The following is an 18525-nucleotide window of genomic DNA, read 5'->3' on the forward strand; positions in this document are numbered from 1 at the left end:
ATCAAACTACCACCCCATCTCCAATTGCCCTTTTCTCTCTAAAGTTGTTGAATGTGTTTGTTACTTCCCAAATCCATGCCCGTCTTTCCTGGAAGCACAGTTTTGAATTTTAAATGAATATTTTTTTATAATCACACTCAAGAAGAGAGTCAAAGACAATGGCTCCAGCTTTCCCGATGTTTAGCTGGAGTCTGCTCATCTGGTACTGGATTTCAGACAACCGGCCTGACAATTTAGAGATAGCAGAGGGGTCTTGCACAGCACCAAAATGGCTCTTATCAAAGTCAGATGTAATATCCCATGTGACTGTGAAAACGGTGAACTATCCTTCTTCATCCTTACTGTCCTAGTCTGTAGCCTTTGACACGATTGACCACACCATCCTCCTCCAATGCTACTCTGCTGTCACATGTTCTGCCTCTCAGTGACATCATATAAAAACAGATGTTCACATATACACTGAAGACACCCAGCTCTACCTCAGCAGCACTCTCTTGCCTTCTCTGCTGTCCCTAAATTGTTAGATGGCTTGTCCGAAATCTGCAGGAGCAGGGACTTCCTCCAACTAAATATCAGAAAGACCAAAGCCTTTTGAGTGTAATTATAAAAAATATTTTCTTCTGATGAAATGGAATTTTATTGTGATATAAAAAGGATTACAATAATTCTGAAATACTCAGTGTATTTCAGAGCAATAAACCTTTGCATTACGAAGTACAATTGTATAGCACCTTTAGCAAAATAACATGTATTTCAGAGCAATAAACCTTTGCATTACAAAGTACAATTGTATAGCACTTTAGCAAAATAAAATGTCACAAAGTACTGCACAGAAGCATTATCCAACACAAGTTGACACCTGGCCAGTGTTGTGTTAGTAATGGAACCAAGCAAATTCCACCCAGCTGGATAATGGAGTCCATAGTGTTGGAGGAGCATGGTGTAGTCAACTGTATTGCTGTTTGCTTCCATTATTGTATTAAGTGTTGCATTGGCAGGTCAAAAAAAAATAAGGAGGGTTAGTTTACCAGAGTCACAGCCAGATAGATTTGTGACTTAGGTTCTTTCAGTGCCGTGGCAAGGGCCATAGATTACTCCTGAAACTATATGACCAGGCTTTGCTAATATTTGATACAAGTCCTTTCAGCATTGAATACTAGACAACAATTTTAATATGTTTGTAAGATGTTGTTCATATTTGTACTACAATATGAAGCACATACTGGGTACAAGAACAAAGTTCAGTTAAATACACTGCCTATGCATGCTTGAGAAACTGGTTCGTACAAACACTTGATTAATGGGATTCTTTTTGCTCACTTTGGCGATTCCCCTCTTACACTGTCCTACTATACAAACACATTTGATGGCGTTTCCAGTAAACCAATATAAAGTTGTGTAATTTGCCATTGTTGTATTTGCAGTGTGTACGGCCCAGATTTTGCAATATTAATCACAGCTAAATTTCCAGCATTTGCCACTGAAAATGGCAGCAACGTCTGGAGTCTGTACTTGTGCAGTTAAATGCTGAAAGCTAGGGGCAGAATTTTTATCTCGTCGGGCCGGCAGGCCCGGGAATCGCCATGAAACTGACCGCCGCCTGCAATTGGGCCCTGACCGCGATTTCACATTGGCTGACCAATTAACGGCCAGCCAGTGTGAAAGGTGCACTCAGTGCCTGTGCACTGCCAAGGTGGGGGCGGGAGGAGCACGAGCGCTGAAGTGTGCGCATGGGCGGGGGTGTGCTCAGTGAAAGCTCCCCAAAGGCACAGAACTGCCTCAGGGAGCTGAAGGTTTTTAAAATGAAAAAGAAAGATTTCAAAAATAAGGAAAATATGAGCAGGGACATGTTAAAAATGAGTTTCAAAAATTTTTATGGGTTTTTTATTTACAATCCGGAATCTCATCTCACTCATGGATGAGATTTTGTTAAAAATGCAAAGGCCACCTGACCTATTGACCCGCCTGCCAACCAAATGGTTGGACAGGCAGCAAAAATTTTGATAATTAATTAAGGGCCTTAATTGGCCTCTTAATTATTGGCAGGTGTGCTGCTGCGTCTTGCGCACGTCTGCCAGGCGAAATATCATGAGAGTGCGTGATGAGGCCGGGAGGCTCGCCTGACGCCATCGAGCACTATTTTACTTCCGTTTGCGCTGAGCGCATGCCCGCCTAACGAGGGAAAAATTCTGCCCTTGGTCCCAGTTGTTTTAAAAGCACCCTCCCCCTGCAGGCAAAATGGGATCTGTTGGAAATGGGGGTAGTACTTTTATAACAAAAACAGAATTACCTGGAAAAACTCAGTAGGTCTGGCAGCATCGGCGGAGAGGAAAAGAGTTGACGTTTCGAGTCCTCATGACCCTTCGACAGAACTTGAGTTCAAGTCCAGGAAAGAGCTGAAATATAAGCTGGTTTAAGGTGTGTGTGTGGGGGGCGGAGAGATAGAGAGACAGAGAGGTGGAGGGGGGGGCGTGTGGTTGTAGGGACAAACAAGCAGTGATAGAAGCAGATCATCAAAAGATGTCAACGACAATAGTACAATAGAACACATAGGTGTTAAAGTTAAAAGTTGGTGATATTATCTAAACGAATGTGCTAATTAAGAATGGATGGTAGGGCACTCAAGGTATAGCTCTAGTGGGGTTTTTTTTTATAATGGAAATAGGTGGGAAAAGGAAAATCTTTATAATTTATTGGAAAAAAAAAGGAAGGGGGAAACAGAAAGGGGGTGGGGATGGGGGAGGGAGCTCACGTACTCAAGTACTTTAGTACTTTTATATCCGGGTCCAACCCGTCATTTTAAAAGTTTCCAGAGTCAGTCTGACTCCACGGAAATCTGGCCCTTAGCCCCTCTGTTAAAAAAAACCCTTGAAAAAGGTACACCTTGTTTAATGAGACATGGCTGGGTTTTAACAGAATACTAAATTCAGAATTTTGCTAAACAGCTTCACTGGCCTTGAAAAAAGTAATTTTATAATTGTTGAATGTCAAATTTTTCAGTTATAATAAGAATTTCCATATATTATTAACATATATTTTAATTTTGTTTATAATATTTTAGCTTCCACATTAATTCCATATGTAAATGCCCTAACCATTTATTTGGCTACCTGTAAAATGTAAAAATTAAAGGTGAAGGGATTCTATGATTTTTACTTCCTGATTTGCTGCCTGTGAAAATACTTAGATATGATTAGCAGCTTGATGACAGTTCTGTTGCTAGACACAAGGAGATCCGCTTGACTTCGTGCCAGATACAAACTGACAACAGGAAAGGGGAAATCTGTGGCAGAGAGATCACTAGGTCTTTGTGGCCAGCTTTCTTCATGGTCAGTGGTGAGTACCATTGTTTGGCTGCTGACCACAAAATCCAGCCCGATTTATTTTACAGAGCCTGTTACAGACTCAAAATACATAATGCATGCTTTTTTGCTACTTTTTTTGGAATCCTTTTTTTATTTTCTTCAATGCTATTTTAAATGCGTATTAATATTTTGTCACATTTGGCTGCAAAGTGTTTGCAGCTGTTCAGGTGAATGTTCTTGCTTGTCTGGGCAAATAAGATTATATATCTATTTAACAGGTGGTTAGTAATTTAATTGACATTACATTCAGAGCTTAAAGATGACACCCAGGTGCAGAAACAAAGGCATTTGATGGGGTTTTTCTTTTGTTTTTTTGTGGATTGCATTTTATTAATGTGATTTAAGGGATTGAGTTCTTCCAGGCTGCTTTTTACTTGGAGACTAATTCACGCATTCTTCTAAGTACAATGCATTTACTCACAATAGAGTTCCTGTCTGAACTACACTGCAGTCTGAAAAAAATAGGTACAGAAACTATTTAGTCAGAGTTTAATTAGAAAAAGTTTAAATCTAGCAAAATTAAAGTACATTTTTCTAGTAAATCCAATGAAACCCAGAAAGCCATTTCCAATTAAATATAGTGGAAATTCTTAGGGATAATAAAGGTCAATGGAAATGCAGATGTCAGGTATCTCATGCCATTGACCTTTTAAGTTCTGTATTTCTGCAGTGGCCTATCATAATTACTGAGTGGCCTATTATAAATATATTGAAATTGGATAATCATGGCCGGAATTTTCCGCTTCCGTTGGTGGTGGGTGTCATGGTAGGTGTGAGCAGATAGTATGGCAAGAAGGCCAAACATTGGTTTACACCGTCATGAAACCAGTTTGTGATTGTCCATTCTGCCTGTCAGTGGCAGGCCACGTTTCCCACCACCGCCGCATGTCGGGAACCTAATTTCAATACTTTAGCATCTCATTATAAGCTCGGCTCGCCGGAATCATCCCCCCCATGCTGGATCATCCAGGCAATCACGCTGAAGTGTTTCGCAACTGTACATAAGCGATGTGCATCTGACAGGCAGCACTTCGCTCGGGACTTCAAGGTTTGTTTGCCTACCTTACTTAAGGCAGTACTTGCAAGCATCACATCGCAGACAGCACCACATCACCTTTAGGAGGGCTCATGGGCAGGTCTCTATCTACCAGACCAGCCCCAAGGTGGGGGTGGCTTTTCAATGGCTGCAGGGTGAGGGCTTGCTTGGGGAAGGGGGAGAAGTGGCCTCAGGCAAGGCAAGAGGCTGCAGGGCGAAGGCTGTACTGGGGAAGGGGGGTATCCCGGGGTGTGTGCGGAGCATATGTTGATCTGTGCAAGTGGTCTCAAGATGGTGAAGGCTGAGGAGGCAGTCTCCAGAGGAAATGAGGCCAGATAGAAATGTGAGGATGTGTATGGGAGAGTGAGTGGTTATGCCCCTTGAGCTGGCAGTGTGCAAGATGCCAGTGAATGTGCGATGGCCTTGTGATTGAATGAGTTTAGAGTGATGAGATGGTTGTCTTACCCTGGCGGCATGGATGAGATCATTCACCCTCTTTCTGCACTGGATGGCCAACCTCTTCCATGCAACATTGGCACTGACCACCACCGCCACTGCCTCCCAAGCTGGAGTGGTGAGATTGCTGGACCTCCTGCACCTAGAGGATTGGTGGAGGGCATCAAGGCAAGCCTCCAAAAGGCATTCCAGAGATGGTTCACTGAACTCTTCTTGGTTTCAGGGCCATGTCTTCACTGGAGCAGTTCTGGGCTGAAAGCATTGAGAACTGTGTGCATAGCTGCAGATTAGATATGGCACCCAGAGTGAGGAAATGGTGAGCTAATGGCGTGGCAGGTGATTCAGAGGCCATCCGCCAGTGAGTTGGTGTGTTTCATGTGGCTGTGTAATTAATGTGGCGTGAAAACCCGCCATTGCAGGTGACGGGTAAAACATCTTTTTTCACGCCCACTACCACTCTTAGTGCAAATCTGGGATGATTCCGCCCTATATTTTAAATCATCAATAGCAATGTTTTTAGCTTCTATAGAATATAAATCTTATTTATATTTTGACACTTAGCACAGACATTCAGTGGTGAGAGAGTTAAGTGAAATTGAGTGGTGTGAAGGTCTCTTCTCTTAAGTGATGACTCCTTACTAGATTTTGATTTCTTTGACCTGACTGGGTTTATTTCACTAAAAGCAGACAACTAATTAAAGCAATCTCCAAGATGGAAAAGGCATAAGGTTAAGGAGTTATTATAATTTATTATGGAGAATGACAAATTGAATCTTGGTGCAACAAAGTACACCAGTTTCACTTGTGATTTCTTTCCCCCCTGAAGCTTGTCTGGTTTCAGTGCCATTCTTTTGACTAGAAGAGAAATGTGATTTGTTTTTTGGATGCAGTTGTAATATTTTAGAAATGTCTCTATTGATTTTGGAGAGACCAATCTATGAGCAATTAGTTAAGATACAATCTACTTCTAAAAATGTTAAAGAAGCAGTGACATCTTGTGTGGAGATACATGATAGGTTTGTTACAGCATAGGCTGCTACAGATAACAATGGTGGCATCCAGCTAGATTGGGGAACAGTGATTCTAAAGTGATCTTATTCACAGCATTATTTTTTTAAGCACTTAGCAACCTGATTCTTAAATTAAAGCTTCTGCCTGAAGATCCCACCGTGTCATAACATAAAAATACTCACACTCACAGTGGGCTTGCTGTCGAGCACCAGCTTGTGTTATGCTCAAGAAGGAATCTGTTTAAATTTCTGGTTGTAAGCAAACCATCTCGATGAAAATGCCCCTTTAAATACTAAATTGCCTCATCTAACTGACAAATTTGTAGTCTACTTGTTAACTGATAGAGTGGAATATGATATTACCTCAGGCAATTTATTAATGTTTGCAAATTTTACAAATTATTTAAATGTCGTTAACAATGACTGATGCCAAAATTTGGTGAACAATATATTATTTCAAATTTTTTAATAAAAACTTTACTTTTGCGCAAAGGAGCTCTGACAACCCAAAAAATAGCACTTATGTGTTGTGCAGCCAGTTTTACATACTAAAACTTTTTGATATAAAGCAGAATGCTGGTGATGAATAATAATTACTTGTGGATAAACTAATATGCCCAAGCCATTATAAACCTTACACAAAAGACATTTGTCAGTGAGGCACCATTCCTTTTGCCAAAATACTTAGCTGTACTTCAGCATTATGATAAATTGGTAGCTGTAATAAGCACAGCCAGAACACACAAAAATTAAATGCAGTTATAAATAGGTTAGTAATGCGCTAGTAAGAAGGATAACAGTGATTAAAGGAACCTGTAGCTTAAAAGAAAAATTAGGAGAATAGAGTAATAAAAGTATACAGGAAATAGATATTAAATGGAGAGTAGAAATATCTGGGAGCAATTATCAGTCAGTAATCTAATCAAGCCGTTTAGAAGTGTATGAAAACTGAGATTAGATTACAGCCATTTTAAGCTATCTGTTATTTTCATAAGATGGTTTTATTCAGTTTTCAGTTAGCTTTTGCAATGCCGGGAGTTTTCAGTCATGATGCCAACTCTCAGTGTCATTTGGCAATTTTACATTAGCTGTGGATCCAGGAGAATGGTGCTCAAGGGCAGGCAAATGGCTTCCAGATATTGCTGTCCTGTTTTTGGTGTATCAGCCTATCAATGGTCACAGCTGTGTGGCCAATGAGAAAAAGGTGCTTGCTTTGCATGGCTCTGACTGCCACTCACTAGGCCCATAAAATATTGGGTCCGTAGTACCACTGAAAATAAAGTTTACATTATATTATAGCATGTGATTGGATGAACCGCTGCTGGCTGCCAACAGCACATTGTCAATCTGATGATCAAACATCATGATACCATCATACTAAAGAATTCATAATTGTGGTGTCATTCTTTTCATGGATTTATGGGTTTGATCGGAGGGGCAAGTGCTATGCACTTCATTTCCTTCTCAATGAAACTAGATCAACAGAGAGTGGGCCCTATTAATTGATAGGATTCCCAGAGGTCCAACGATCCCAGAAGTGCAAGCAGTAATTGATGGAATGCATGTGGCAATGAATGTCACATATGCCAACCCCCTCAACTCTGTGAACAAGAAAAGCCTTCATTCGATTAATGCTCTGCCACTGTGTGATGCGAATCACAATATCCTGCACGTTAATGCCCAATATGCAAGAAGCTGATGCCACTATGTGACAAGTACTTATGTGGAGCGTCGACCTTTGGGGTTGATTGTTGGGTGGGCCAATTGGAGGTGGAAATGAATTGTGGGGGAGGGCAGTCATTGGCAAGGGAGAAGGGGGAGTTGAACAGGGGAGGAGGCAGTTTGCTCAGGAGGGGAGTGGAACTGACCGGCGGGAGGGAATTGATTGGGGGAAGGGTCAATTTGAGGAGCAGGAGGGTGTGTCAATTGGGGGAGGATGGAGTCAGGTAGACTGGTGACCCCAGCAGTAAGTTTGGGGGCCTGGAGAAGTGGGGATGGGATGTCAGACATCTGGAGTGGGGGAGTTGGGCAGGGATCAGAGTTTTCTGGAGGTGGTAGGGGTGGTGAGAGAAAATTGGATGCCTGGTGTTGGTGTGGGGATCAGGGCCTGGAGGTGGTGTGGGAATCTGGTCTGATGCAGGAGCAGGGGGTCCTGGTTGCAGAGGTATCACATGCTGTGACCTGGATTCAGGTGGTATGTGTGAAGCTACACACCTCCTGGGTTAAGCAAGCCCTCATCTTCAGGAATTGCTGTGTTTCCTGATGTCAGGAAACCAGGCCAACAGATGTTAAAGTTCAAAAGTGGAATGACAATGCTTCATGATCATATTTAAAGTTCCATCTGGTTTCCTTAGATCAGGTTCTGACATCGAACTCCCAAGCTTAGTTAAAACCAGAAGTGACCTGGTTGGAGGTGGGTTTGCATCAGCACTAAGATTTTTCAGACTTTAACTCCACATCCAAGTCAACTTTGAACTGTTCTGCCTTGAAAAGAAGTGCCTGAGACATAATCTTGTAAATAGATGAGCTTTATAAATAGTTAAGGGAAGAGAAACAATGTGTTCACAAACAGAGTGGACCTGTGGGTTGATGTGGATAAATCTTTGAAGCTGGCAGGACATATTGGGAGAGTCATTAGCCAAGCACATGGGATAGGAGGCTTTATATTGTGTACAAAAGCAGGGAAGTTCTGCTGAACCTCAATTAAGCATTGGTTAAGTCACAAGAGAATTGTGTCCAGTTAGGGTCACCACACTTCGGAAGGATGTGAATGTTATTGAGAGGGTGCAGAGGAGATTTACCAGAACAGTTCCAGGGATGAGGGAATTTAGTGACCAGGTTAGGTTGGAGAAGCTGGGGTTGTTCTCCTTAAAGCAAATAAGGTTGAGGGGAGATTTGATAGAGGTGTACAAGATTATGACAGGAAATTGGATGGGAACTTGAGGGAAATAAACCTGCATAGCACAGGGATAGAATGGGGAAATGGAGCTGACTGGATTGCTTTACAGAGAGCTGGCTTGGACTCATTGGGCTGAATGTTCTCCTGTACCATAATGAGACAATGGGGGGAATCGTCCCAGATGTTTTACTTGCCGGCCACAATGGTGGCTTCTCACATGTATCATCCCAAACCCGCCACAAATAATTATGCATTCCCAGGAAACCTTTTCAATGGCAGTCGGGCACTCATTCACCCACTATGCCATCACTCTCTGCTTCGTCATGCCAAGCGCCACATTTGAAGTGCAGCCATGTGCACACCTCTCAGTGCTTCCAGCCCTTGACAGCTGCATAAAAGACAGGGCCCCGATAGGCAAGAAAACTGCCACCCCCAGGTTCAATGATGCGGGCCTCAGCGTCCTTTGCATCCACAGAGCCCTCACTCGCTGCCAGTTCAAGTGACGTCACCATTCTCTCTCACACACACCTTCATTGCCCTCATCCCGTCCATGGGACCACTCGCCACCCACACATGCCAGGCATACTTATCATCTGGCCTGGCAGGCATCCTGCTTAAACTCTCTCCATCTTTATTCATGCAGGACAAGCTGGCACACAACAAGAGGGAGAGGTCACAGTTCATTGGAGGAATGTCTGAAATCAAGATCCTCATCGACTTTGAAAACAGAGCCATCCAGCTAGCCAGCGAGGATCTGGACCGTTCCTGTGCTGACAGTGAAGTCGGTGGTACTCCAACAAGTGAGGATCCAGCAGTGCAACATCTATCCGACAACCATGATGTGTCCTGTTTCACAGGCCACTGCCATGCACTAATTATCTCTCCTTGTTTTCGCAGGCATATCTGGGAAACAACCAAGAGAGTCCATGACCCAGGGCCTCCAATCAAGTTCCGAGGGCAGGTCAGAAGAGGAATCCGCTGAAACACTCCCTGAAGACCCGTCACAGGGCTCACCCACACCCCCCACCAGCACAGGGACATACACCTTGGGGGAAACTAGCTTTAGAATAGCTGCGGGATCACAATCTGGTGAGCACATCGCATATTCCGATCCACAGCAGGCAGAGACAGGGACTTCCCAGGTCCCCGGCACTCAGAAGACTGCTGGAGGCCCGAAATTCACTGAGTCCGAGTCAGATGACAAACCTCTGGACTCGGTCATACCACTGTTGCTGGTGCTGCAAAGGCAAGCTCAGGAACATGAAGAAGAGATGTCCACTGCACTTCTCAGATAGTAAGGCGCAATGGAGGAGTCTCTCTACCTTCAGGCTGCGATTATAACGCCAGCATACCAATGCACCGAGGTCAACACTGGTTAGATGGCGACAGCCATGGAGACCTTGGTCCAGGATGTCACTCCTGCACTATTGTGTGGCCTCAACTCCATCGTTGATGCCATAGTTGGCCTCCAACAGTGTGTACGTGAGAGGGATCCTGGGCAGCTCAATCTCACTCCGGCTACCCCTTCTCCTCAAGGAGTCAGCCAGGGGCCCTCAGGCACCCATACAGAGGAGGATCAGCAGGTATAACCTCCTGGGGCCATCCATCCAGGTGACACCAGGAGTGTCCAGTTGACCTGAATCCTCTCTTCCTGGGACCTCAGCAGCTCCAGCTCCACAGGCCGAGGAGGGTGCACTGCTACACAGCAGGACCCCAAAAGCAGGCTGGGGCCCTCCAGGTCTTGGCCCTCCAGAGGACACACGCCAAGGTCATCACAAACGGGATGTAGCAGTCAGCAGGCTGGGGATGTCTCGGGAGCACCAAGACATAGCAGCAGGGTTAAGAAGGTTAAGAAGATGTAGTTGCACAGCCTGGACATGAGTGTTCATCACTTGTACATGATGTTCACTATTGTAAATAAACTCTCAACAATGTCTCCCTACCTATGGCTCCTTGTTCTGATGAACAGTGTTCATGTCAGTCAGGTGTGGAACCTTTCTGCACAAGACAAAGACTGGTATCTCAATCCAGGGCTTCTTCCCTGTTCTCTGTGCAGCCTTCAGACCAATGTGATGGTCTGGCCTCACACTCCCTGGACATATCAGTAATGCCTACACCTCGGCAGTGCTGGTCATTGCTGCCGGAATGTCGTGAGCAGGCATCACAGAGTTCTCTCATTCTCTCTGTGTGCTCTCAGTGCCTTTAAGGTGGGGCTGTCCCCCATCTCTTCAGCATCTACGACCAGTGATGTTGTGCTCCTGAAGGGGTCAGGTGCTGAAGGCAGACAAAGTATCAGGTGCTTTAAAGTTTCATGGCCCCGTCTTCATGATATGACCCTGATCACAGCGTGCAAGTGAGCTGCCCTCGGCCAGACAAGAGTCAGACATTCTCAAAGTGAAGATCTATGGAGTGTCCTCACTGCATGTCGTCATCATCCTCACAAATCTAGCAGCTATGAGGGCCTCCTGAGTGCACCTGCCTCGTCTGGCCAGTGTGACGGCCTCATCACCATTATAATTGCCTTCAAGGACCTCCACACCCTTATCCCTGTCGGAGGAGACCTTTAGCTCCTGCATCTCCTCCTCAGCCAGCTCCTCTCCCCATTGCAGTGCCAGGTTGTAAAGGGCACAGCAGGCAATGATGATGCGTGGCACCCGCTGTGGACTATATTGCAGGGCTCCACCAGACCGGTCCAGGCACCGGAACCTCATTTTCAGCATCCTGATGATTTGCTCCATCAAGCTGCGAGTTGCAAGATGAGCCTTGTTATACCTTCACTCTGCTATAGCCTGAGGCTGCTGCACAGGTGTCATCAGCCATGTCCTCTATGGGTAGTCCTTGTCCCCTAGGATCCAACTCTCCAGCCTCTGGACCTTGGAAGATGTGAGGGATCTTTGACCAACTGAGAATGTAGGAGTCATGGACACTCCCTGGAAAACGTGCACAGACCTGCAGGATGCGTTTGTGGTGGTTGCACACGATGTGCACATTCAGCGAATGGAAGTCCTCACGGTTAACAAAACTGATCCCTTTCTGCGATGGAGACCTGAGCACCATGTGTGTGCAGTCGATCACATCCTGCACCTGTGGGAAACCTGAGACCTGGGCAAATCCAATTGCTTTTGCATCCTGGCTCCCTTGGTCACGGGCAAAATGTGCAAAGTTTTGTGTCCTCACGAAGATGGCATCCATGATCTCATGGATGCATTTGTGGGTTGAGGCTTGTGATATCCCATAGACATCACCTATGGAGCCCTAAAAGGAGCCACTAGTGTAAAGATTGAGTGCTGCGGTCACTTTCACTGCCATTGGCAGTGGATGCCCTCCATGTCCTTGTGGCACTAAATCCTGCAGTAGCTGGCAGATGTAACCAACCAGTTCACTAGACATGCGCAGTCTTCAGCGATGCTGGTTCTCAGTCATCTGCAGAAAGACGCCATCTATAGTCCCTGGGTCTAGCTAGGCACCGAGCAACAACGGCTTTTTGCAGCACTTCAGGGGTGTGTGCGGGAGTCCCAACTGCCCCTTCTTCCTGAGGGTGCTACTCCTCCTTTTGTGGAGCCAGGTGCCTTCATTGGTCTCTTCTCTGTTGTCCCCACTCTCTCATCATGAGGTATACAGCTAGTTCACCAGGCTCCATGCTCCTGATGTACTCCTCCTACAGGACGAAAGAGAGAGACGTGTGGGTCAGCTTGGGTATACTAAGAACCTCTCTTGGTTAAGCCTGAAGGCACCTTAATGCATCCCAGAGAGTGCTGGCCACAACTTGGATGGCCAGAGATTAGTGCACTGCATGGCTGCCTGAAACTCCAACCACCTGACCGATTGGCGGCAGCCTTGCCCATTGGACTGCATGCTGTGCTCTCAGCTCAGGCACAGGCATTCTCTTAACCTGCACTGCATGGCTGCACTGTTAACCTGAAGCATGGGGGAGACTGGTCCAAACCAGGGTGGTGTCATTGCAATGGGCTGTGAGCACTTCCACCAGTGACTGTTCCACAGCCAGCTTTAGCAAGGATATTGTACAATGTGCCCAGTCGTCCAACTGTTCTGCAGTTCGCTAAAATGCTTATTAGTTTGCAATCTGTGCCCAAGGGGTAAAAATCTCTGGAGCACTTGGTGGCACTTTCATGCCTCTGCGTTGCTTGAGTGGGCAGATAAGCTAGAGGCCCGACTCCATGCATGTCAATGTAGCTGCGTCTGAACTGTCTCAGCTGCAGAGTAATGGTCATGTTATACAAGGTTTCCCTAATGTGTGGCCACTTCCCTCCAACACCCCCCCCCCACCCACCCTGCACTTGCTTGTGCACTACCATGAACTGCAGGGCAGCCGTTGCCCCCAACTCCGAGTCACCTCAACCGCAGGGCAGTCCTTGCCCCCAACCCCAAGTCTCCTCAACCGCAGGGCAGCCCTTGCCCCCAACTCCAAGTCACCTCAATCTCAGGGCAGCCCTTGCCCCCACCCCTCCAACACACCTCAACTTTGAAGTCCAACAGGCAACCCGGGCGAGCGCTATGTACTCACCTCCAAGTTCCCTTCAAAGTACAGCCCACCAAGTGCACGCCTTATATATACTGTTGTCGAACAGGTCGGCATGACTGCAGACGACCCAGCAGGAGGGGGGAATGATTCTGGTGGGCTGGCCTTATAATGATATGCAGATGCATTACAATGAGGTTCTCAACATGTAATATCGATGTTGTGAAACTGATTTTTGGCCTTCTTGCTATATTGTCTGCTCATGCCGCTGCACAAGTCTAACACCAGCGGGCACAGAAAATTCTGCCCTATGACAATATAAATACAAAACATTACTGAAACCAGAATGGGATACAGGTTCAGTCTAGTAAAAGGCAAATTTAAGGCTGATATCAGGAAGATTTTGTTGACGTAAAGTGTGGTCAACATGATAGGCTCGTGACACAGGTGAGATATGGAGTCAAGGACAAATAGTTGAATGTAGAGAAAACTGGACTTCCAAAAGTGGCCCCTGTGTCTTATATTCAGGAGTGGACATCTACTGCCCAATATCTAATGATAGTGTAACCTAATGGGAGGAGGGATAATAGTAGTACCTTCCTATGATTCAAACTGGATATCTTATCATTCCTGTGTGCCTTCATTTATGCTTCTCCAATCTTTCAGTAGTTGGAGTGCAAATTCTTTAATGAGACCAAGCTAGATATGAATCATTAAACTGCTTTCTTTTATATAATGCAAGCGATTGTACAAAGGGACAGTTATATTTATTAAATGCATTTTCTTTCCTTAGCTCCAAACTTCTCTTGAATAAGAAAAAATAGTAAACCACACAGCCCTGCTAGAGGACAAAGTGCACACTCCTTTAGCACATCTTTGCAATGAAACAAATTATGTACTTGGTGTACATACTAGTTTTATAATAAACTCCTTAGGCTTTACCTTTCTCTTAATAGACCATCCTGATGGTTGACTTTCAACATGGGTTTTTTCTTCTATTTTGATACTTCTGACCACAGGAAGTGGGTGGGGGGAGACACAGGCGGTGGTGGGGGGGGGGGGGGGGGGGAGGTGGGGGGGGAGGCTCTCCCTCTAGCTTCTTCTTTGTTAAGTAATTCAGCTAATGTGATTCAGCAAAATCAGCTACCTTCTTCCTGACCTGAAAATGAATTCTCCAGGAGTGCACAATGCATGACTCCCTTATCTTTAGTACTTTATTCCAGATAAATATTCCCAGACAATTAGCACAAGCCGTAGCTCATTGAGAGCACCCTTGCCCCTGAGTCCAATGGCTGTGAGATCAAGGCTGTATCCCATAGACGAGCACATAATCTCGGCTGACATTCCACTGAAGTACTGAAGAAGTGCTGCAGTGGTGGAGGTGCCATCTTTCACATGAGATATCAAACCACGGTACCTATCAGCTCTTAAGGAGGGCATAAAAAATCCCATGGTCCTAATTCAAAAAAGAGCAACCAAGTTCTCCCGGTGTGCTGATCAATATTTATTCCCTAATTAACATAATTAAAATAGGTTATCTGATCATTATCTCATTGTTATTTATGGGACCTTGCTAAGAGTAAATTGGCTGTTACCTTTCCCTACATTGCAACAGTGACTACACTCCAAAAAAACACTTTTTGAGACTTTGTTTTTCATTATTTTTTCATGGGGTGTGGGCATCGCTGGCAAGGCCAGCATTTGTTGCCCATCACTAATTGCCCTTAAACTGAATGGCTTGCAAGACCATTTCTGAAGGTGGTTAAGAGCTGTGGGTCTGGAGTTACATGTAGGCCAAAGTGATAAGGACAGGAGATTTTGTTCCCTAAAGGACATTAGTGAACCAAATGAGTTTTTCCAACAATCGGTGAAAGATGTCATGGCCAACATAACTGAAACAAGCTGAGAGCGCTCATGGAAATAATTACGATTTCATAGCCATTACAGAAACATGGCTGCAGGAGGACATGGATTGGGACCTGAATGTTGAAGGGTATGGGACATTTAGGGAGGACAGGAAGCGAGGAAAAAGTGGAGGGGTGGCTCTGTTAGTTAATGATGGTATTAGCACAATAGAGAGGGATGACCTAAGTTCAAGAAACCAGGATTTGGAAATGGTTTGGGTAGAGATGAGAAATGATAAATCTCATGGGAGATTTTAATCTACATATAGACTGGAAAAGTCAGATGGGCAGAGGTAGCCCTAATGAGGAGTTCATAGAATGTTTTCGGGATAGTCTGTTAGAACAGTGTGTTCTGGAGTCAACACTGGGCATGTGGGCACGTGTCAGATTTGCGGCCCGACATCATTGTGCACTCGCATGATATTTCATTTGGCGGGTGTGCACCGGAGTGGACCAATTAAGACCTGCCCTGCATGGATTGCAAGCGGCAGCACTGGGCGCTGCCTGTGCAGGCTGAGGGAGGAGAGAAAGCCAGGCCTCGTGTGCAGTTCATGCATGAGCATGTCCATGGAGCTGCCTCAGGGAGATTGAAGCGCTTTTAAAAAAATTAAGACAATAAAAATATAACAAAACATGGCCCCTCGTGACTGTGTCACATGAGGTGGGACATGTTTTTAATTTCAAAATAAAGTTTTTATTTAATGTTTATTTGCTTTAGGAAACCTCATCCTGCTCGTGGATGAGGTTTCCTAAAAAAATGTAAAGGCTGCTTGGCCTTTTTTCCTGCTCGCCAACTGTAAGATTGGATGGGCAGCGTTAACTTGATTTTAATTAGCTCATTAATGGCCTTAATAGGCTTTTCAATTATCGGCAGGCGCACAGCCGACTCCGGTGCACGCCCGCCGAATGAAATATCATGTGAGTGCACAATGATGTCGGGCCACAAGACTGACACGTGCCCATGTGCCCAGTGTAATATCCTGGCCTATGTTTTTAACTTAAATAAGGGAAATTATGAGGGCATGAAAGCAAAGCTGGCTGAAGTGAAGTGGCAAATTAGGTTAAGGAATAGGTTAATAGAGATGCAGTGGCAAACATTTAAGTGGATATTTCAGAATACATGGAATAGACACATTCCAATTCGTAAGAAAAAGTCCAAGGGATGGACACACCATCTATGGTTAACTGACAATGTTCAAGATAGTATCAAACTTAAAGAAAAAGCATACAATTATGCAAAGATAGGTGGAAGGTCAGAAGATTGGACAGAATATAAGGATCAGCAAAGGATGACTAAAAGACTAATAAGGAAGGAAAAATTAAGAGTACGAGAGAAAGCTAGTCAGAAATGTAAAAACAGACAGTAAGAGTTTCTATAAATATTTAAAAAGAAACGAGTTAACCAACTGACTGTTGGTTCTATAGAAAGTGAGTCTGGAGAATTGATAATGGAAAACAAGGAAATGGCAGATCAATTGAAGAGGTACTTTGTATCAGCCTTCACAATAAAGAATACAAGTAACATCCCAGAAGCAGCTATAAATCAGGAAATGGAAGGGAGGGAGGAACAGAGGAAAATTACAATTACCAGAGAAATGATACTGAGTAAATTGTTGGAGCTACGGGCTGACAAGTGCCGAGGTCCTGATGGACTTCATCCTCGGATCTTAAAAGAAGTGGCTAGTGAGATAGTTGATGCATTGGTTTTAATTTCCCGAAACTCCCTAGATTTGAGGAAGGTCCCATTAGATTGGAAGATAGCAAATGTAACTCCATTATTCAAAAAGGGAGGGAAACAGAAAATGGGATACTACAGGCGGGTTAGTTTAACATCTGTCATAGGGAAAATATTAGAAGCTGTTATTAAAGAAGTTATAGTGGGGCACTTTGATAAGTTCAAGGTGATCAGGCAGAGTCAACATAGTTTTGTGAAAGGGAAATCATGTTCAGCCAACTTATTGGAGTTCTTTGAGAAAGTAACAGATGCTGTGGATAAAGGCAGATGTACTGTATTTAGATTTCCAGAAGCCATTTGATAAAGTGCCACATCAAAGGCTATTGCAGAAAATAAAAGCTTATGGTATAGGAGGTAACATATTGGCATGTTTAGAAGATTGGCTGGTTAACAGGAAGCAGAGAGTATGTTTAAATGGGTATTTTTCAGGTTGGCAAGATGTAACGAGTGGTGTGTAACAGGGATCATTGCTGGGACCTCAACTGTTTACAATCTGTATAAATAACTTGGATGAAGGGATAGTTGTCAAATTTGCTGATGACACAAATATACATATAGGTTAAGTAAGTGCGCAAAGATCTGGTAAATGGAGTATAATGTGGAAAATGTGAAATTGTCCATTTTGGCAGGAAGAATGAAAGAGAGGCATATTATCTAAATGGTGAGAGGATGCAAAGGGATCCGCGTGTCTTAGTGCATGAATTGCAAAAGGCTCGTATGCAGGTACAGCAAGTAATTAGGAAAGCCAGTAAAATGTTATCATTCATTGCAAGGGGAATTGAATACAAAAGTAGGGAGGTTATGCTTCAGTTATACAAAGCACTAATGAGACACGTCTGGAGTACTGTGTGCAGTATTGGTCACCTTATTTAAGGAAGGGTGTAAATGCATTGGAAGCATTTCAGAGAAGGTTTACCAGACTAATACCTGGAGTGGGCGGGTTGTCTTATGAGGAAAGGTTGGACAGGCTCGGCTTGTATCTGCTGGAGTTTAGAAGAGGTAACTTGATTGAAACATATAAGATCCTGAAGGTTCTTGACAGGGTGGATGTGGAGATGATGCTTCCTCTTGTGGGAGAATCTAGAACTGGGAGTCACTGTTTAAAAATAAGGGCTGCCCTTAGGAGATAAGATGAATTTTTTTCTGTCAGAGAGTCGTGAGTCTTTGGAACTCTCTTCCTAAAAAGGCGGTGGAAGCAGAATCTGAATATTTTTAAGGCAGGGGTGGATAGATTCTAGGTAAGCAAATGGGTGATAGGTTATTGGGAGTAGGCAGGATGCATATTTGAAGTTACTTTCAGATCAACCATGACCTTATTAAATGACAGAGCAGGCTCGAAGGCCAATGCCTGTTCCTTGTTCGTATGTTTGTCTATTCCAGATTTTATTTATTCAATTTAAAATCAACCTGTTGCTGTGATGGGATTTGAACCCGTGTCTCCAAAGCATTAATCTGAGACTTTAGCTTACTTGTCTAGTGATATTACCACTCACCACCATCTCCCCATCCTGTGGTTATGTCAAAGTGTTTGCAGATGGCAAATTCTGGATTGTAGGTTTTTAAACTCCTTGATTGGCATTTTCAGTTCCCATGACCCTTGTGTCGATTGGCTCAGCAATAAATCACAACCAAAAATGTAC

The 18525-nt window shown here is 44.3% G+C and overlaps 1 protein-coding gene across 11 annotated transcripts in view; it reads left to right on the plus strand.

Annotated features, from left to right (window-relative positions):
• The window catches only part of LOC121276844 (nuclear factor 1 B-type-like), a 399145-nt gene that overhangs the window by 295389 nt on the left and 85231 nt on the right, over positions 1 to 18525 (plus strand). The gene's annotated exons all lie outside the window — the stretch shown is intronic.

This window comes from Carcharodon carcharias, chromosome 4 (assembly GCF_017639515.1).
Source record: "Carcharodon carcharias isolate sCarCar2 chromosome 4, sCarCar2.pri, whole genome shotgun sequence".
In the NCBI taxonomy this organism is placed as follows: domain Eukaryota; kingdom Metazoa; phylum Chordata; class Chondrichthyes; order Lamniformes; family Lamnidae; genus Carcharodon; species Carcharodon carcharias.